At 41.0% G+C, this 21,368-nt stretch overlaps 1 protein-coding gene across 9 annotated transcripts in view; it reads right to left on the bottom strand.

The window, feature by feature from the left end:
• MECOM (MDS1 and EVI1 complex locus) overlaps positions 1-21,368 on the bottom strand; it is a 341,358-nt gene that overhangs the window by 122,659 nt on the left and 197,331 nt on the right. Inside the window, exon 1 of one of the 9 annotated variants that reach the window (XM_075761599.1) lies at positions 8,677-8,782. The exons of 7 other annotated variants lie outside the window; for them this stretch is intronic. The gene's annotated coding sequence lies outside the window, so the exon portion shown is untranslated. Of the gene's footprint in view, positions 1-2,391; positions 2,488-8,676; positions 8,783-21,368 lie in introns of those variants that run through there. One more of the 9 variants, XM_075761603.1, reaches the window with a different exon arrangement.

Genomic DNA, 21,368 nt, shown 5'->3' with positions numbered 1-21,368 from the left:
GAATAAGGGTCAAACATTAACCAGGCTGCAGGATGCTGCACACCTGCGCTGGCCCACCACGCTGCAAGCTCGCTTTGCCACCACAAATAAACACGGCAAGGTCTTCAAGAAACTCATGGACTTGGTGGAGGATTCTGCAAATGGAGGTGTTTGCAGATCTGGCCCATCCTGCCTCTGAGCCCAACGCTTATTCCTCCCCTCGCTATTTCTCTCAAAGATACACAGTTTTCCCTAAAAGTGCAGAAGAAAGTTTTGTTGGTTTTAACAAGAGAAATACTAGATTTTTCCTTTTGCTTTCTCTGCTTAGGGATTTTTTTTTCCTCATTTCTGGAGAGAGCAGAGACACACAAGGCAGTAATGTTCCCTGTCACTGAGCGCTTTTCACCTTCCAGCTGAGCATCCTGTTCCTTTCCCGGTAGGGACAGACGGTCAGAGCTCATGTCATGGTCCTGCACGTCACCCCATCGCTAGTCATGTCCTCCAGAGATCCTGCCAATGCCTCTGAGCAATGAGTGACAGTGATGGCCTGATATTTCAAAAGCTTTAAAAGAAGACTAATGAGAAAATAATTCAAAGCAGCTATTGGTATTAAGCTCCTTCTTCTCAAGTAACTGCCAAATTTCAAGCCAAATAGTTGGAGTTTCCTCTCGCAGTTTGGGAAAGGAAAAAAAAATAAAAAAATAAAAGCTTAATTATTTTTAAGTAACTTTGAATAGAACGAGCTAGGCCATCTTTGGTCCTAGTTTTGGCAAAAATCCCAGGTAATATTCCAGGAAGCCGTCTTTATAACAAAAAACCCATAAGCAAGTGTCTCAGCTCTCCATGTGTATCTCTCTGACTTCAGGGGAAGTTGCATGTGTGCATTTGCAACTAAACTTCTCTTCTAGGTGTAAATTGAACAAAAACATCCCTGAGGAATCTACCTATAAGCACCGGGATTTACCTTTGCACTCGGCCACATTTGTATTCCTCAGCGCAATTTTCAGCTGTACATTGCAGGAGGGAAGGTATTACTCAGCCTGCTTTATTTTCATATGAATGAGGGTTACTGTAAGAGGGAACATTGTTTTTAATATTGGCCCTGAAAAGTACAAGCCAGCAGATGGCAGTTTAAACCACATTCAGTCAAAACAACATAATATTTTAGCCAGGGCCATTATTGTCAGATCATTTCAACACATATATTTGAAGATTTGACTGCGAGGATGGTAACGAGACTAAGAAGACTGGCTGGGATTGCTGGCAGCATTGCTGCACCCCTCTGTGAGAAGTCTGCATATAGGCTGTTTGCTCTCTAAGCTCTGCAAGGCTGCAGGCTCACCCTCAGATTCGGGTGAGCAAAGAGTGGATGATACTGGAGGAGGTGCACAATTTTATCTGTGTGGGGGTGCAGGTGGGTGCTGGCCACGTCTTCTCCATCTCGCCCTACCATACACACCTCTATTTGTGGCCGGACTGTCAGCATTATGCTTGGACGTGTACGTGACTGCCCATTTCTAGATGGGTGTTGGCAGAGGAGAGCGTGCTGAGCTGTTTCCAAGCTCTAGGGTGTTTTCTGAATGTTTATTTTATATCTTCTTTACAGGAGAGAAGAAGTTATCCTATAAATGGGGTTTGCAGAAGGCCCTAAAAATGACCAAACTCTTGCCTAGTTTCATTTTCCCGATGCACAAGTGAATCTCCCTCAACCAAGAGAGAGGGTCACTGGGACCAGCAGTTAGCTAACTGGCATTAACTAATATTCCTAATTCCCACTATTTAACTATGGATAGAAAACTGGAGAGAAAGGGATTTAAAAATAGAAGCCAAATCATCCGTGTTCTTCGCTGGGTTTTCGGGGGGGGAGTGCAGGAGCCTGCCGGTGCGGATGGGCACACAGCTCCCCGCGCATTCCAGGATGATAAACCTTTGATATGCCTTACACTCCACTGCCCTGAAAATGCAACTTTCCACATTTATGAATACAAACAACGCTATTATCTCTACCTTTCTAATATTTAACTAATCTAAACACTCAGGTAAAATGTTATCTGAAATGGTACTTCTATAAATGCATTAACTTTGTCTTCCTTTGACTTTTAAGATATCTTTCCTTACTAATACATCTGAAAAGATTGTTTGGAAAGCCTTCGTAAAGTGGCAGAGCAAACAGATGAAGGGCGTTCTTTAGTAGTTCTTTATTATTAGCTTTCCAATGATACTATCTTCTTGTACTTTTCTTAACGAGAAAATAAATAGAATTTGTCTCACACACAGCTGTGTTTTTCTTTAGCTAAGGAACGCACAAAAGGAAATTTAAAAATCATGCATTATCAGTGAACAAGCTAGTTAAAGTAAATAGATTCCAGCCAACTTGCTTCTAAAAGATTAAAGGTTAATGATGGAACTTACCTTGCTCAACAGATTTATGAATTATCAAAGTCTAGAAAAGGTACATCCAATTTTCAGGCATTACCTACCAAGCAAACATCAAGAGCAGACACACATTCTCTCTCAACAGAGCAGCTACATTTTCTATCACATCACTTAGTGCTGTTTACTGATTAATTGGCATTTCAAGAACATTCATTAAAATACTTAATTGACCCCAACTAATTCTTTTAAGAAATTCATTGACTGACATAGGATGCTAGTTTAAACAAACAGTGTGATGTCAAAAATCCTTCCTATTGTATCAAAGATTACATAGTAAAGCACTGAACTGAGGACATGCACAGAACGCTGGTACCTCCTCAGTAGTACTCACCAGCTTATTTATGCTAAATAAATATATCTGGATTTGCTAAGTAACCCATAAAACAATTATCTAGCTCTGAATTATGTCTGAGGAACTCCAAGACAGCATATCAGAAATAGCATGAGCTTTCTAAAGTTAGCTTGCCATCCTCCTCCGAGACAAACAATACCAAGGTAAAGCCGTATCTTTGGAAGCGTTTGCAAGGTTTGCAACAATCCACCCTGTAAAACCACAGGCAAACACGCTGCCACAGGCTGCTTCCCACTGCCGGGAGCCGGGGCGGTTTGAAGGCCACAGTAGCTGGCCCACTGCGGGAAAGGTAAAGTGGTTGTGGCATTTATTTCTTACGTTTCTTCTCATACAAAACTTTTTACAAGTGGTTAGCCCAAGTCAGCTTCTGCTGGACCACCAAACTCTTTCAGGATACGTATTTCTAAAGGAGAACAGTTTAATCAAGTCTGGACACGTTAGGGTGGAGACATTAAAGATTATTTATTTGTTTGTTTATGAAATCTATTTTAATCCCTGTTTCTCTGTTGAGAAGCCTAAAGCCATCAAAGGTTTAATGTCTTTGTGTGCCATTCATGGGCAAATGAATATTTTAACTCCACTCTTTAATGATCCTTATAGATTTTTAAAGCCTGGCCCATATATCCTAGCTGTCCCTTCGAATGTATGTTTTAAAGACATCAGTGAGAGTTTTAAGCAAAATGAAGGTGGAATTCAGTCCTTCATGAATTAATCTATTCTGCAGATCAAATTGTGCCATCAGGTCAGAGAAGTATTTTCACCCTTTGGAAATTCAACTCACCTGAATCTTCAACACCTCTCCCTCTGTTCCCTAACCAGATAAAAAACATTTCCACCTCTCCACCCTTCCGCCCCGATGATAAAGTAAATAGCATGATACAGGACATTGATTTGTTTTAACGCAGATGTATATGACTCACTTGTTTACCTCTGCACTAAAACCAGTGCCACACATTGCCATAAAACCTTTGGAAAATGTCTCAAAGACATAACTCAGGGCCACCAGCGTCCAGACTTTCAGCCAAACTCCAGAGAAATGGAAGAGCTTGGGAAAGGAGGCAGCTGAGCGCCTGAGGATTTAGTGTGCCTGCTGGTGGGCTGCGGCTATTTGATAGGAGTATCTTCATTAACGGGTAAATTCTAAAGACATTTCCAACTACTCTTAATCACATATTCCTCTATCAGGCCAATATGAAGGGAAAAAAAGAAATATCCACCAGAGCGTTCATTTTCTGCTGTTTATATGCCATATGAATAGTACTATTAAACAGTGCTGGCAACTAAAATAGCAATAATGGCAATCACACTACTTAAAAAATCTCAGAATTTAATTGCAGTTATATCAGATATATAGCCCTTTCACAAATAATGTCATCCTAGGATATAATGCAAGCCCTGGATATCACAGCAGCTTTGGGGCTAAGGTCTCACAATGTGGGAGAACATCGAGTCTGTTGTCACACAACATTGCTCTAGTGAAATTTGCCCTCCAGCCACTCCAAAACCTTGTCCCTGTATAAACCGTGCCGGTGTTGATTTGCAGGAGCCCATGGAAAAAAAATTCAGCATTGGAGTGCAGAGGGTTTGATTGCCTCAGCTCAGGGAGCGAAACCCTTGAGGCGCCACCAGATCTCACCTGCAATCACATGAAATCACCTGGCTTTGATTTAAAATGATAAATCAGGCCAGATTTTACTGGAAACTGAGCCTAGATTTGTGCAAAACGTTTGCAAACCTCACCCTAGCCAGCTGCCTTCAATGGGCAGCACTTTCCATGTTACTTCAGGTTTCCTGGCAAATATTTTGCAGGTCTCTGGTTTCTCATTCCTTTTGCTCCTGGCCTTCTCTGTTGTGGAGTTACATGCCATAATGAGACAAAGTAGAAACCTTGAGACGTTCTCATTCTCTTTCAAATGTTGTTGAAAGCAGCTTGTTTTAATGCCAGATTGTGTCGTATCTATTCTCATTGAGTAAAACTTTATGCCAGAAATTGTCCCATAAGCTTCAAAGAAGGTGTCTGCAAAATAGGTGACTGCAGAGAGAGGTGTCCAAAGGAACTTTTAATTTCTTCTTCGGTAGGAAACAGTCAAAACTGAAACACATTACGCATAAAAATAAGCAATACCAAGCTACTTATTTTTTGCAATACTTAGACATGCTGTAGTGAGGGACAATCCACACCTCCTAGGTGTGAACTGGGTATTTTTATTCCCCACGTGCAGCTTTATTCACCTATGGATCCTGCGGGCATGAAGCCCAGGTAACTGTAGATTTCCAAAATGCAACAGGAGAACAGAGAGACTGAATGCCGTCTTAATGGCAGATTACAAACATTGATCTTCTCTTATTTTACCTGATTTGCCCTTTTTTTCTATCAGCCCTTTGATTCTACAGTTTTACAACATTAAGCTCTGAGGTTGCAGCACAAGTCCACGTTATTAGGTACAGCCTCTGGAAATCCCTCAGCTTGGCTCATCTTCATCTTCCTCCCCCAAAATTCAACCTATAACAAAGACACTTGAAAGCAGAGTTATCAACTTTTAGTATTTTATCTTAAATCTCAAAACATTTGGTATTTTGTTTGCTGTTGAGGAGAAGCTCTTCAACGAGTCTAGAAATCTAACCAGATAGAAAAATTAGTAATTTTGAATGCTATGATTTGAAGGGGGGCGGAGGCTGATGGGGCTCCTTCTTGGGTGACAGTAGTGAAAAAGCAACGGTGAGCTGATTGAGATGAATGCTGCCTTTAAAAGAACCAGAAGCATCTATTCAGTGAGAAAATAGGACTATTCCATAAAAGAGATGGGAATCAATTACAGCCTTTCATGAATACAAGGCATGAGCGCTAGTTAAAGCAACAGCTCTTGACCCACGAGTATAACCTATTTCTGAAACACAGATCACTTCATAAGAAAACATATGTCAAAACACACATCTGAGATGCTGAAGCTCCTTTCTTCATCAGTATTGAAAAAAATAAGTCAACGCAAGAATAAAAATTACTTTGTGCAAAAATAAGCGTTATCAGTACAGATTACAGTTGCCTTAATGGAAGAAGTGTGTAGTACATGTAATATTAACCACCTTTGCCCTGTGAAGCACAGATACAGCTGGAACGTGACTACTAGGCAAGAAGCTAAACAACTGGGAAAAAAAACCCAAAAATAAACTCAAAAAGTCATTGGGTCAGAAGTAAAGGAGATAATTTAAGATCCGATTTTGTAAATTGGGATGACATTATAAAAGAAGTGGTTGTAAGAAAAAGCAAGGATTTGAGAACACGTCAAGTTCAGTCGAATTCACAGAGCTGTTTCTTCATAAGCAATGGGGTTTGTTCCATTTAATTTCACCTGGATCAATTTACCATTACCCAATTCCAAATACAGTCTTGAGCAAATCAAGCTGAAGGAGAGGACATTAAAACAAATGGTAAAGGAATTGTAACACACTGAAGAGAAGGTGGTCAGGCTTACTAGCGATGCGGACATCACTTCAAAATCCAACACACAAATTGGTGCCATGTTCAGTAAGAACAGTGGTATCAACCTGCGGGAGAATGGGGGAGTGCTTAGTTTGCATTAATAAACTAAGAAGAAGGGATTTGGAAATTACTGAAGTTGTTATTTTAACTGTTTACTTTGTATAAGCAAACAGTGGGTTAAGGCGTTTACAAAAGTAGCTCCTAGGAATCACCAACAACTTACAGTCCTGAGAAAAAAAATGAATCCATATTGGATTTGAAACCCATCTTGAGAGATTGATCAAATATGAAATCAGTCCTAGAGAGTACAGTTAAGCACAACCCCTAAACTCTTGGCTAATCCCCAACACATTGAGGTTGCCTTTTGCCCCTCTCAAGGGGAAGAAAAGAAGTAGTGAAGAAGAGAAACGTGAAGGGCTAAATCTCATGCTCTAAACATGCCAAACAATTCAACAAGCCAGATGCCTAATTTCTAAGTATGCAAGTAGATGGGACACCCTTCATCATACTCAATGGCTTGCACTGCAAATCCTGTACTAAGTTCATTGCTCTTGCTTTTAATAATTTAATTACTAGTAATCATCATAATATATATTACAGTGATTACAAAATTCATTCATTAAAATGACTATATATCCTTTATAATATAGTTTGAATATTTATGATAATATTCAAATCTATTCAATCCCTTATGAGGTTGGAAGGAGTTTGAATCAAATTCTTTTTGAGAACCAGTGATATTCTTTGGTCCCCAAAATTCATCAGTCCCACTGAGAGGCTGGGGAAGACAAGAAATGCAGCACAAGATTTTTGGCTTTGATTTGAGCTGACTGAACACCTGTGGTCCTGAAGACACCTGAGATGACAAAGTCAGAAGTATATTTGTAGTCCAGAGTAGAAGGGATTACACACGTGAGAGCTAAGAGGAATAATTTTTAGAATTTGAAGGGAAATCTGCCACAAGCTTCAATCTCCTGGAGCTTTTTCAGGGTACTTCACCCATAATTGATTGTAAATCACAAGAACAAGTTAATGATTTCCTCCTAAAATACAAAACAGCAGTTACCAAAAACAGCACATACGGATAATTTGGGGATAGTTTCTGAAGGCTTCATTGCTTTACTATTAGTTGTCACTGTTCATAGCTTGCAACTAAATAAATTGAGAAGCTATTAAAATTCAATGTCAGCTGTTACCAACATCATCTACCGGTGGCAAAAGGACCACCAGGGAAAATGAAACCAACTGGTCTCTGACTGTGAAAGTCTATCGGACCAGCCACAACTGCTTTGTGCGCACCTTGCTAGGGATCACGTCCAGCTCCAGCTGAAGGGCAATAGGTGGATCTCTTTCTAGTAAATCCATAGGAATGGGTGGGTTATGAGAATAATTCTGCCATTTGCAGATGGTATATTTTTGAAAACAAAGAACAAAACCACAAATCAAAATCCTTACACTTGATGCAGCGATTTCTCGTGCTGATAATTAAGTCCATTTTGCATATTGCAAAATCACACCAACTGTCACTGTAAATTTTCTCCCGTTATTGACAAACTGTTTGCAGGTCCAGAGAAGAATGGGGCTTTTTTTTAAATCCATGATTATATATATATATATATCACCTACATCACTGACATCATCCAATAAACTTAATTGACGGCGGTTTGTCTTAACTAACCTACGTTTTCAAGGTGTTGTCACGCAGAATGAAATGTGTGTGCATTTAAAATCTGCACCTTCTGGGATAGCTGGCGTAGGTACAAATTCCCAGTTATAAAGTTGAGTTATAATGCAGCCCTCCCAAGAAACGCTGACGACATTAGTGGTGTGATTTCTGATCAGATCCCCAAGCCTTCCTTCCCTTCGTCCTACTTCCAAACCAGCATGTGCAGGTTTCCCAGCCACCTCCAGTGATGGTTAATCGCAGAGAAGTCAGTGAAGCATTTCTGTCCCTGGGCATACAGAGCAGTCCAGCAGGCACTGCACGTACAACGGTCCCTGGAATATTGTATCACTCTGCAGTTTCACCACGTGAACTTTATTTTCCATGGGATTGTCTGATGAAAAACCTTGAAGAAATTTCTCATATTCCACAGACAGGGACACATCACGACAAGACTCATACCAGACTCATGTTATGATTCAAACGAAATGTACAGCTCTGCCTCACCAGAAACCACTTGGAACAGACGTCGTTGCTTTGGACGCACACAAGCCAGCCGTGGAACAAATAAGCATGCCAAAATACAGCGAAGCGTAAGACACTTTTGAGTTTTTACTATGTTATTAGAGATGAGCAAACACGTCCGAGAACAAAATGCACAATAAGCTGATCTTATTCCAGACCCTTTTGAAATCTGTGCAGTGAACTATCTCTTTCCCTCCTTCCCACTGAACCCCAAAAGACACATTATCTTTGAAAACGTACTGCAAAATTCACAGGGTCAGCAGGTCTGGCATCGTCTGCTGGGCTGGCTGCAGACTTCAAATCCCGTGCGCGCTGGGGCTTCCTCGGGGGAAGCAGTGCTCGCTGCATTCCACTTTCTTAATGGGGTGTAATCAGGAACACGTTTGCTTCAAACCTATTAGTGAACTTCCCACTTTGAACCCAAGCTCTGTTTTAAAGTAGTTCTTATTAAACTTAAATATCAAATACGCGTTGTTTTGCTAACAACGGTACCTGGCATTCTTCCTGACGAGATTTCAGCCCAGTGTTATGAGACAGACAGTGCGTGTCTCTGCTGTCTACAAAAGAAAGGAAACAAGGAGGCATGCTACATTCTCATTCCCATTCACTATTTTTTTTCCTTCTTTTTTTTTTTTTTAAATCTGTACAAAATAAGGGGATGGTATGTTTGTCTGATACTAGATCTGAAAAAGAGTGATAACTCAGAGTTGGAAAAGCCTGTCTTAATTTTGGGCTAGAAAAGCTGTATTTGTTTTTGGATCACTCCATAAATGGGTTAAGATTATACCTCCTTGGTTTAAAAAACATGCCATACAAATTTGCCTGATTCAAATGCTAAACCTGTGAGCTGTCAGTTTAAAGCAGTAGTATGTTTCTTTCTCTTTGCCATTATCCAAAAGAAAAACAAATGAGAGATCCTCCCTCCCCATTACATTTAAAAGGGCTATCATTAAATAAATGACAGTGTTTGTAACTGCACCCATACATTTTACCCAAGTATCAAAATTACCCAGTTTTAATAATGGGGCATTCCCATCAGGCAGAGATGCTGACAGCCAGCCCAGCTTAAAAACTACTATTGGATACACAAATACGTAACTGAAATAACTGCTTACACTAAATCAGATTTATTATTACATTCACAAGACAAAAGGGCAGAAGTAGTTATCCTGTTTGACTGCATAACTCAGGCTATTACATTTTACCCAGATACCCTTCAAAGCAACTGAAAAACCTGGATTTGGCTCAACCAACACACCCAAAAAGCACATGGATCCAGAGGGATGAGGAAGCTGCCGATTACCCAGCGGGTTTGCTGTAGTGGTTCATCACCTTCATTTACTGTGAGCTTCTGCAGACAGCTCTCCGCACCCAGGGCCCCCAAAATGTCCACCAAGCAGCTGGGGAACCCTTCCCAAAATCTGCCCCATGGTGCCTTCATATTTCCCTGTTAGCTCAGTTCAGCATTTGAGCTCTCGCCTGCTCTGACTTTAAAGGACCTGGAAGAAGTCCTCCAGTGTTGGCTGTACTCTGTGTGGAGTTCCTCCCTGGATTGCATCCAGCCAGCGCGGGTTTCCCATCGCAACCTCCCAGCCTGCAAGCACGACCGAAAAAAAGCTTAATGGAGTCCACCCGCATCAGGCTGGCAGGGAGCATGACTCAGAATTTATGTTTTATTAAAGCAACATTAGTTACACTTTTCAGTGTGCATGAGCATCTATTCTTACACTCAGTAAAAGCTTTCATCCAGCTCTTGGCACTATCTTTGATCGCAAAGAGAAGAAACGTTAAAATCCCTCTGTTTAAGTCACTGGACTGAGATTAAGATAAACTTAGATTCAGTTCTTAACTATACCACAATATTTCTGTGCATCTCAGCTGCCTATGCAACCCTTTTATATGTTGGAAATCCTGGTTTATAGAATTGCCAGAACTGCCTAGAAATGGGAAATTTTCAGGGAAATTGGAAATATCGAGGGAGGTGGGAATCTAAATCAGAACTGAAACCTAAAAGGCCAATGCTACTCTTGAAACAAATAGGAAAAAATCCTGGATTCAGAGTCACTTAAACACATAAGTCAATACTTCCTTTAACATTTAAACTCAATTAAGTTAATACAATTCATTTATATTTTTTGTTTTAAAGCCTGAAAAATGTTAAGAGAAAATGTGTTGTATTACAAAGTTGTATTTAATATAAACAGATGATTGAAAAAAATATATATATATATCTCAAAACGAGAAAAATGCTGACACTAGAGAAACAAAATGGGAAAGCTGAAAACAAATTATAAACTTTAAATAAGTCACTTCAACTTTTTCCAGAAAAAGTAGGTAAATATAGACACTCCCCTAAAACCCTGATGCTGTGATTGAAGACCTCTCAATGATATTCCCAACAGCTAAACAATATCATTATCAGATGCTGTGTGGATGAAGACACCAGATGTTCCTTGGTATCTTCTTTCAGAAGATGGCTGATAACTAGTACACTGCTATATATTTTGTTTCTCATGAACTGAAAGGCCTGCCAGGTGGGTGAAACCACCTTGTTTTTTCATATCTTTAGTGACCCAGGTGGCCATGAAGCCACATGCTGCAAAAGGAAAGGTGCCATGCTAAACTTCTGGCTATCCCTGAGTTTTTAAAATTTCCTGTTATTCCTGATTTCTTTTCTAGATGACACCAGGAGTGCAAGGAGAGACACTGTATCTTCAGATGGTGGTGGTCAGGACATGTCTTGGGATGTGTAAGAGTCAGGTTTAACATCCTGCCCTGGATCAAACACCCAACAAAGCTGAAGTTGCCTCATTTGCTTTCAATACCAGCCTGGCTGGGGTCTGGCATGCTGCAGACACACTCACCATTCAGTGCAGACACATTTCCTGTGCCCATATCCACCACACCCAACCTTGAGAAATATTTCCAAAGGGAAGCCTCAACACAGGGGAAAGACTCTCCTGAAAACCTCTTAGTTTTAATGAATCCAGATTTTCTGATAGAAAACCATTTCCTTTTTATTCGAGTAGGAGAATCACCAACAGCTCCAGGCTGGACACTAGTTTTGTGTAGAGTCCTGATGCCTCTTGCTTAAGAACCAGCTATTTATCAGCTGCTCCCAGTGCCCCAGGCTGAGAGCAACCTTCCCACCACTGGGACTGCTCTGCCCACGCTCCCCGGGCTCCACACCTCGCCTGCTGTGTGAGACAAGCATCCCACTTCTGGAAAAAGTCTTCTCCCATAACCCATGGTGCTTTACAAGCTCCTGGAGAACTGGTTTTAAACACAGCCACTGGCAGACGTGGAGGCACTCACCCAACCCTTCCCCAGAGACGTGGGAGTTTAAAGAGTTTATGGCCAAACTTCAGCAGAGCTACTCCAGCTCCTGGGGAAAAATGCTCCCACGGTGCTTCTGTTTCTCCTCACTCATTTTGGCCCCATATGTTAAAAACCAAGGCGTAAAAAACCAGAGCCTGATTTAAATATTGCATGGCCAAGCCCAGCAGCTAAGCCATCATTAGGTGTTGACTTGACAAATTTTCTGGGGTCGATACCTGCATAGTCTTTTATATAAAGCAAGCCAGCTTGTTTCTCTCTTCTTGCTGTTGCAGGCCAATTTTAAACCTCCCTGAAGACTTTATTTGTAGGATGTGCCTTTGCTTGTGGAAAAGTAACGTGCAGACAAAGTAACTGTTTTTCAGGTTTCATACCGAAGTCCAGATGAAACTAATCAAAAGTCTGAGATCTTTGGACCCTGGTAAGGCAAAACTCCTAATGAAGACGGATGTAAGACAACAGAGGGAATGAAAGAGTATCTGGTCTCATCTACTCCATGGGGTAGATTTCTACCCAAGAGAATAAAAATGATTGAGATGTGGCCTTTTAAAATATGATCCTTCTATCTCTTCCATTTAAGTCATCTCACCCATGTGCTTTTGCCTGCTTCTTTCAAGCCCCACAAAAAGATGGGTTTGCTTGTTTCCTTCATGAGCTATACTGGGAAATTAGTGAATTAGTCTCACTTCTTGCACCAAAACCAGTTATTTCTTGTTAGCTAGCTTTAAAGGTCTACCTTTGAAGACTTGGCTAACTCAGCCAAGTCCCACCTATGCACCTATCTACATGCGTAGACAAGCTTAGCTCCCGCTCAAGCACCGAAACGAAAAGCATCGTTTCTCTGCAGTGACAAGCACACACCAGTTTTTGTTGTGGAAAATGTGTTAAAATGAGAAAAACAGCTGAGTGCTGAAAATAGCACATCATGGGGCTGCCTAAGTGGGACTAGAGTGCTTCTGAATATCACACATATCATTAAATCTGGCATCCCATATCTGGCCTAACTAATACCTAATGATTTAGAAAAAGCTGGTGTGCCATGAGATGTGGGCACGGCAGTGAGATCTCCTTTTCCACCCCAACTCTTGAATGCTCTCGTGCTCTAAACCAAGTCATTTCATTACACTTTTCATTATCTCAACTTTTATTGCTACACGTTTTATTGGCCATGAAATTATCCAGCCCTTTAAAAAAAAAAAAACACAAACCATGAAATTTGACTCAATCTCTGAAGGACACCTAGATATTTTGTGAATTTTACTAGCAAAACTTTGATAAATAAAAGCCCTTCTCCCTACCCTGCCTTGCCATTTGCAGTTTCCCAGTTTCCTCAATGCTTAATCTTCAGTTGCTGTGAAACCAGATGGTTAAACAATTAGATAAATTGCGGGCATTGCTTACTTTGTCTCTTCTGTAAGCGCTAAACAATAAATCTCACAACTTTCTTGCCGCGAATGCGATGGTGAATGCCAAATCCCAGTTCAGCAGCCAGACTCCTATTTCCTGGGCTCACAGAAGATAGAAAATATCACATTTCTACCTCATTCGACCCTTTCAATATCCCTGTCACGCTTCATTGCTTTACAAGGCACCATTTCACTGTTGCAACAAAGATTACAGGGAATCTAACAGGTAAGGCCCCAAGCAAACACGGAGCAGAGCGGACCCAAACAGGAGGCACAAGGACTTCATGTCTTATCTGCTCCCCATCTCGGCATTTCTAACCACAAGGACTGCCCCGCTGACAGCCCTGCCTGTCCTCAGGCAATGAATCTGTAATAAGATATATACACACAACAAATAATAGAGGTGGTTTGTTGTGTTTGGGGGGGGGGGGGGGTTAAGGTTTGGGGTTTTTTTGAAAAAATATATACCGAGGTAATTAAATTGCTAATGTGATGGATGGCCTCATTTTGTATTTGAATTCAGAGTGACTTTCTATAACATATAAAAAAGTGACTTACTACAAAAAAAGGATAATGGTATAACTTGCACTGAAATAGAAATATGGATATTTGCCTTGAACTCTGAAGCATCAGACTTTGTTGCTCCTTTAATGACAATGTACAGTATTTGGATGTTTTACCAAAAATCCTAAAATATTCTGGAGGCATTAAATAATTCAAACTCAAATTCATCTCCCATACACAAGAAGCAGAGAAACTGAGGCACTGAGAGGTTGCGATGTGTTTCAGATGATCTAGAAAAAAAAAAAATTACACTAACCCTGCAAAGGGATAGTAAGTACTAGACCTTAAACAAACCCTAAACAATAATACATTTTATGCAGATTGGCAGTATCACCTCTAGTCAAGGTTGTACAAACTCCCATTTACAGATCCTATTTTTTTGTATTGACCTAAAGAGACTTTAAGAATATCATAATAATATCACTGTCACATAGCCACAATACAGGAAAATTGTCTGATTTCCTCCTCCCATCCTACAGGAAAAAAATAAGAAGCACTGACCAACCGCTAAAAATATTACAGAATAGCTTCAGGACTTCCATGGAGTCATTAAACAAACTAAGGATTTGATGTCATGTTTGAAGGCCTATGTTAATGTGAAGTTTGGGTTGTAATGCATTATAACTTAGGAGATACAATTTTGCATTTGTTCTCTTCCTATGAGAAATTTGTGATCCATACCACAAGCTGCGGAAGCTATTGGCCAGCAGCCATAAAAGTATTAAATGTAAATGGCTTGTTACATCGGTAGTTGTTTGCTGTGCAGCAATGCTGGTTTTAAAAATCCTCTCCAAAACCCTATAAATCCTGGGATATGTTTTCTTGCTTTTGCCTGACACTCATAGAGTTAACAGGCAAAACATTTCAATAAAACTTCCATACAAAAGAGCTAAGATGTTAAAAACTCACTGTTAACATCTGTTCATCATTTCATTGTGCGGCCACACATTAGATAAACGTGCTTACTCATAAGAGCACAATACCTAACCGTGACCTCAGCTGTGACATCAAACAAGCACACGGGGGAATTATTCCATGCTTTTAGCATCAGCGTGGTTGACTTTGACAAGGGGGGGGGGGGGGGGGGGGTGGGGGGAGAGCAGAAAAACCGTGCCTGAGGACTGGTGAAACTGCAGGATTAACAACCAACTTTTATCAGTCCTTTGCTGTTGGTTTCTTTGCAATAGGAAAATGTGTGCATGTAAATAAGTCCCTCCCCTGAAATTAAGCAAACTTCATAACAGGTTTGTTAACTAACCTGTAATTACACTGTCACTTGTATTAAGTCCATCACCCGCTAATAGAGTAACTTATAGTAGAAGCAGCCAATGTTGTTAGGAGGGTTATTTATTTTATGCCCTAATTAATCAGTACTGACACTGAACCACATCCTTCCTCCTTCCTCATTATTTAAATCACCCATTTATATGGATGAGCCTCTTTGCTTTGTGCATTTCATTAATGCCTTAACATGCTCCCACGAGGAGAGTGGCGGGCGCTGTTCCGGCGATGGGGGAGCAACAGAAATGCCGGGAGGCTGCTCCTGCTCTCCTAATCTTTTTCCCCAGGGAAGGGCAGTGGAGAGGCCAACGGGATCGAGCCTTTGGGCTCTCAGGGGTCAGGTCCTCCACAGTGCCAGGGAAGAAGCAATTTCCCTGCGTTGGCCCAATTTCAAGTATTAGGTTGTTGAGGGGACTGAGGAGAACATCGCTTTTTGGGAGGGCACCACTGCACAAGGAAACTTCTGCTTCAAGCCAGGCACATGCTTAAGTGATTTCCCAAATCCGGGTCCTGATCCTAAAATTTGAAGCAACAGGTAGAAGTTCCTTTATCCCCTGATCACCTGTCCTGAGACTACAAGTGAAACAGAGACGTAAAACTACTTGGTCTGTAGAATGGAGATCAAAGCGTGGTGGGTTTGAAATGAATACGAGGCAATTTGGAAAACTGAAATTCAGAATCTCTCATGCAGGGCTTTATATAGGGGTACGCAGTCTGTTGTAGTTCAGCTGAAGTATTTTTATTTATCCCTCTGTTTTGAAGGTGTTATCTCTTCAAAATACCTCTGTTATTTCATAACAGAACAGTCAAACCAAAGTCTAAATCAAAATATTCCTGATGGAATATTTTAAAGCCAACCTTTTTTTCCAGTCCTTTCTGTTACATTCCCCTCTTTCCAATTTTTTTGCTGAACGCACGCATCCCAGATAAGCACTTGCTGTTGCACACATGTAGACTCTGCAGAGCAGCCTGAAGAGGCTAGCAGAATTTTTTAAGTGACTACTAACTTGTTTAAACAAAATGCACAAGTGGGGTTCACATTAACGACTCTCATTTGATGCAAGAAGCCTCTGTGTAGTTCTCTGAGAGGGTCAGCACAGGGATGGAGATGCCTGGCTGAGCAGCAGGGCAGAGCCCAGCCCGGGTTCCCAGGAGACACCTGCTCACACTTTCCGTGCTGTGCCAGAGTTAAAGAAGTTTAACGTTAAAAAAAACCCACCCCAAACCTCTTTAAGTTGTTATTCTGCTTCCTGCCTTCAACACAGGCAGCTCCTGCCACAGTTCAGTCACCTCCGATGTGGGGCTGAGCTCTGAAAATTCAGCACTCACAGGGGATGGGGAGGAGGGTGCACAGCCAGGACTGGGAAAGCTTTAATGGTGTAACACTGCAACACACCTGCATTGCCCAAAACCAGCTTAGCAGGAGGATGGAGAAGGCACAGTAGGTCTTGCACCCCATTCATGCCCACCCCATAGGACCAAAATTTGAAACCAGCCCATTCAGGACTCCTCACGTCTCCTTCAGGTTGTCCAAGAGCCTCTGATACCTCTAAATATCCACGCCATGCTGCCCAGGGCTGGTACACACATTTGTAGGTCAAACTGGTTATTGACAGACTCTTTGGAAGCTACTTTTTCTAAAGGAAGACAAATGGCACAAGGCTGTGCATACTTTACCTGAGTAAAGCTCAAACACAGCTTTGGTGAGCTTTTGGAGGACAAAAACCAGCAGAACGATTTAATTAAAAGATGGCAAACATGATCCTATCAGGCAGCTCGCACTAGCTACAAAGGGATTTTTAAAACTTCAGGAATTTTCAACCCAGAGTAAGCAGAGATGCTCTAGTTAAAGAAAATATTTTTAGAGATTTTAAACTATATTATTAATTTGAATAAGATTCTTATTTTAGAGGAAACGTACAATTTTACCAGTAGAGCTTTCAGGCAGCAACTCCCATGCCAACGCAGATAGCTGCAAACCAACGCAACTTTCAAAAATGAGGAAACATTATCCAGTGCTACATTTTGAAACCAAAGGCCATGTGCAGCTCCATTAATTTGTGGTTCAAGGCCAATAATTAAACCATCCAGGTTCCATCCAAATATTTTTCTGACTCCCCAAACATTTTGCCAAACCATGAACTAATTTTCACCACGAAGGCTTTCTCGTATTTAGCACATTTTTGGAGACAGTTGCTCACTCGGCAGAGCTCCAGGGGCACTTGAAACCCCGCGGTGCAAACCGGTCAAAAGTTGCCAAGTGCATATTGTCCAATGAAACCTAGTGTGTCAGAAACCATATAAACCAAACCAAAGCTGTACAACTTTTCCATGGACTTCATACCCAAAGCCATGCAAGGGCGCGGCTTGGGCCAGTTGCCCACATCGTGAAGTGTTCTTCAGACAGTTTGAAGATACAGGGGGTATTTACAGACTGTAGATTTTGACCCACCTTCTGTATTACATTTTATGTATGAAGAGGGCCTTGCCCAGGATGTTTGTAGGTTTTGGGGGTTTTTTTGAGAAAGCCCCCAGCTATTGTGTCTTTAGTAATGAAGAGAAAGGTGATGAGTCCTTACTGGGTGTCATGACGTTGATCCTTCCTGGCCAAAGCCCAAGGGTTTGTTTTGAAGTATGCCATCATGCTACGTGTTTAAATGCCATTTTTTTCTAGTCAAATTACTGTGAGCAATTGAGGTATATTGCTATTACAACACAAAAAATCTGCATACATGAATGTCCACTTAAACCAGTTGACAAGGAAAGCTTTTAAGGTCCGATATCTTTGCAGCAGAGAAAAGTCAAAAACTCTCGGACCAACCAAGTGCCCTGTCCTGCCCCCATTTAAGTCAACAGCAAAGCACCGGTCCCCATGGCTCAGCGCTGACAAGTATGAGAATGGCCAAAGAAATGCACATTAATTATCATTACTATGTCTGTTATTGTATAACAGACTGTGATTCTGTACTTTATCTCCTGAACCATTATCTCCTGCCATGTGATCTAAGTGTTGATACTGCTAATGTAAAGGAACACAGAACAGTAGTCATTTATCCTGCAAAAGACCTCGTGCTTTTCTTGTTCTATCAATCATTAAACAAGTAATGTCTTTTGTGTTATTGCCTTGACATTCATTAACACTCACGTCACAGGAAATCTTTGCAATTAAAAACCTTATTGACGATCTGTGGTTGTTTTTCATTGGCGTGTAACAAGCAAGATAATAAAAAATGAAAACAATAGTGTTATCATAGATAACTGAGGAGGTTTTTCCTTTTTCTTTTTGTACCTCAACTATTTTAATGTTGTTAGTTTCTATTTTTTTTATTATTTTTTTTAATTTGAACATGGACTTGAGGGCTCTGAATGCTGGCAAACCACTTTTTATCAGCCCTGAACATCTGAACACCCCTCTGACATTAATCCTGTATGACCAGCTCTAGTGGAAACACTCAGTCTTGGAAAAGTCAGGCTATATGAGGACAAGATAAATGTTTCTCTCTCCATGCCATTCTGCCCCTCAGAGATGTGTAACAACCATGTGTTGCAAACCAGCCACACCAGAACACGGTGCTTTGTCCATTAAAATGCGCATTGACCTGGTTTCCATATTATTGGTGCTGCCCTGGGGCTAATGCCCTCCAGGAGGCAGAGAAAGGTTTGCAGGGAAGCCGAAGCCCTGGGAGGAGACTTGCAGAGCTGGGATGGAGGGGGACTCAGCAGCTTGGGTCTCGTGGGAAGCAAAGCAGTGGGGAACCCCTTGAACACGGCTTATGGCCAGACACTTTACCCATGCCTTATGTTGTGTCTGAAACCACCCTCTCTTTTTATAGTTACATGGAGTCTCACAAATTTAGGCTGGTTAATATAGATGCTACCTTCTGTTGGGACAAAGGGCCAAAAGCTTCTAACCTAAGGGCTGCATCAGTGTATTCTTCCTTCTTGCAGAAGAGGCTGAATTTTGCACGTGCTGTGAGCATGACCTGTGTCGCCCTTCACTGCGGGACACAGCACACCACCATTAAAGCGCTCACGTTAAAGTGCTGGTCTCTGACTGTGGCGCTGGAATTGAGTTCATGTTTCTTGCAAACCCAGACTCCTGTCTGACTCAGGCCACGCTGTCTGAAAGGTGCCTTCTAGAAGATAATAAGCACAACCTCGATTCCCACAGACATTGACATAATTGAAAAATTAGACCATTAGGCTCTTACATTCTTACAGGCTGTTTTAATTGCAATCCATATATCATGAGTGTATTTACTGAATGCTCCATGTATACAGAGATAGCTGAGAAGTGAGTGCAACTCTGCAACCTTGCTATAGAATTGAGACAGAAAAGAAATCTAAATCAGACTCATCCTTGCTTTACTTACTCTTATATTGCAGTGCTGAAACTCTTAAATGTAGAGATGTCAAGGCCAAGAGAGACCTTTAAAATGACATTCTGCTTAACATTATGCAATTTTTGCATTTCTGCTCAGTGACAATGCTTCATATTTACACCATCATAAGAGAAAGAATCAGAGCCATTCACTTCAGAAGCACTATGCCCACAAAGGACATTTGGAATAAGTTCCTGTGTGCATCCATGTCTCTTGATAATTAGCAAAAGTGGAAGTGAAACTCTGAAAACATCCCTATGGTAAACTGTGTATTTTCAGTTCTCAGATATGGTGGCCTCTCTTTGATGTCTAAAACTGCATTTGTGATCAGCCAGAGACCTGAAGAGCACACAGCATATTCAACGTAGTAGCAGACTGCCTTTTGTTGTGCACTACAGTAGTTAAATAAATGCCTATCTTTTCCTTTTTCGGGTAATTTAAGCATTTGTAGTGTTGATACCCAATCTAGACTGCCTACGGCTTTTCTTTTGACATCAACATTAATGATCTTAGAAGGAATCACATTTATAAAACCATCCAACAAAAAAAAGAATGTAACAAAACATGACAAGTATATTTCTCTGAAATGTAAGTAGAAAAAAATATTGATTTAATATGTTACAGGTACTTACATTATTCATGTTTTATGCCACTGATTAAATTCTTTCAAATACCTCATAAGTAATACAATCACATGAAAAAAATTAGCAACATTTTTACATTAGAAACTATTTCTACCTTTGGTATTCACCCTCGTTCATCAAGCCTAATAAGAGAATAGATTTTGCAGAACTGAGACCAACACTAACATTCAGTAAATTAATCCAACAGCAAACCCCACTCTTTTTGGTGTCTCCACAGTTTACTAGACTACTGTGCAGACCTGAATACCACAATTTTTAACACAATCTTTCAAGGCCATCTCAACTTTTTCAAGGCAAATCAGCATTATACTATTGAAATGTGAAACAAGTCTCAGGAGACATTCTTACCAGAACAAAAATTAAATCTACTTTAGGAATCCTATATGAGATAAAAAGTAGATCATCATTCAGAAAAATGTTCACCAGTTCCCACTGCCAGTGAGCAGCTGGGTTTATATGCAAAACATAGCTGCTGCAGGGAGGCTCCTATGCATCTTCTGAGGAATGAGTCTTCTCCATCAGTCCAAGAGACATCAGCTTTTAAAGGCTGAAGAGATACCTTCAATAGCACAGATATTAGAGAACTATTGCTTCTACTTCCCACCTCCTCCAGTTTGGTGGCAGTGACTCCCCATTGTACAGGTGTACCTACACTAGTTTTGTACAGCTTACCTGACCTTGGTTTTGTACCTGTGTACAAGCGTAGCACTGGTATGAAACCACCCTGTGAGAGTTCCAGGCATCATCAGGCCTGGGGGGACAATTTCACACATGGTAAAAGTTGTTTCATCTTAAACCACTGCAAATTCATGGATACTGCAAACTCATACCACAAACCAAACCATTGCCTTTTTGTAACTTCATTGAAAGGGAGAGTTTGACTCTTAACCCCAGTTAAACCACAGAGATGGAGCTCAAACAGCCTGTTTTCTCTTCTAGCTGTGCCACAGATCCATGCACAACCTACAGCAAGTCTTTTTATCTCCCTGCTCATCAGTTTGCTATGAGTAATGTGACGAGCATGTTGGGCAGAAATAAGAGACCTCAGGTATTTGGGCACTAAATGGATGAGCATTGTGGAAAAGTGTATTGTGAGGGGAATGTAGAACACAAACAGGGATGAGATAAGAGATATCTGATTCACAAAGATTATGTCTTTTGTGCCCAATATATGGGTGGCTAGCAGGTCACTGTGCAGGAATTACAAGTAATACAAGCGGGCATGAGGAAGCAATATTTTAACTTGAAAGGACTTGTAGAGGGATGAGAGACAATTTGCATAAAACCAATACAGAGCAGATGGGAATGGACAAGCCTGC

This window comes from Balearica regulorum, chromosome 9, assembly GCF_011004875.1.
Source record: "Balearica regulorum gibbericeps isolate bBalReg1 chromosome 9, bBalReg1.pri, whole genome shotgun sequence".
NCBI classification, from domain to species: domain Eukaryota; kingdom Metazoa; phylum Chordata; class Aves; order Gruiformes; family Gruidae; genus Balearica; species Balearica regulorum.
This window is presented reverse-complemented; position numbering and strand designations above follow the sequence as displayed.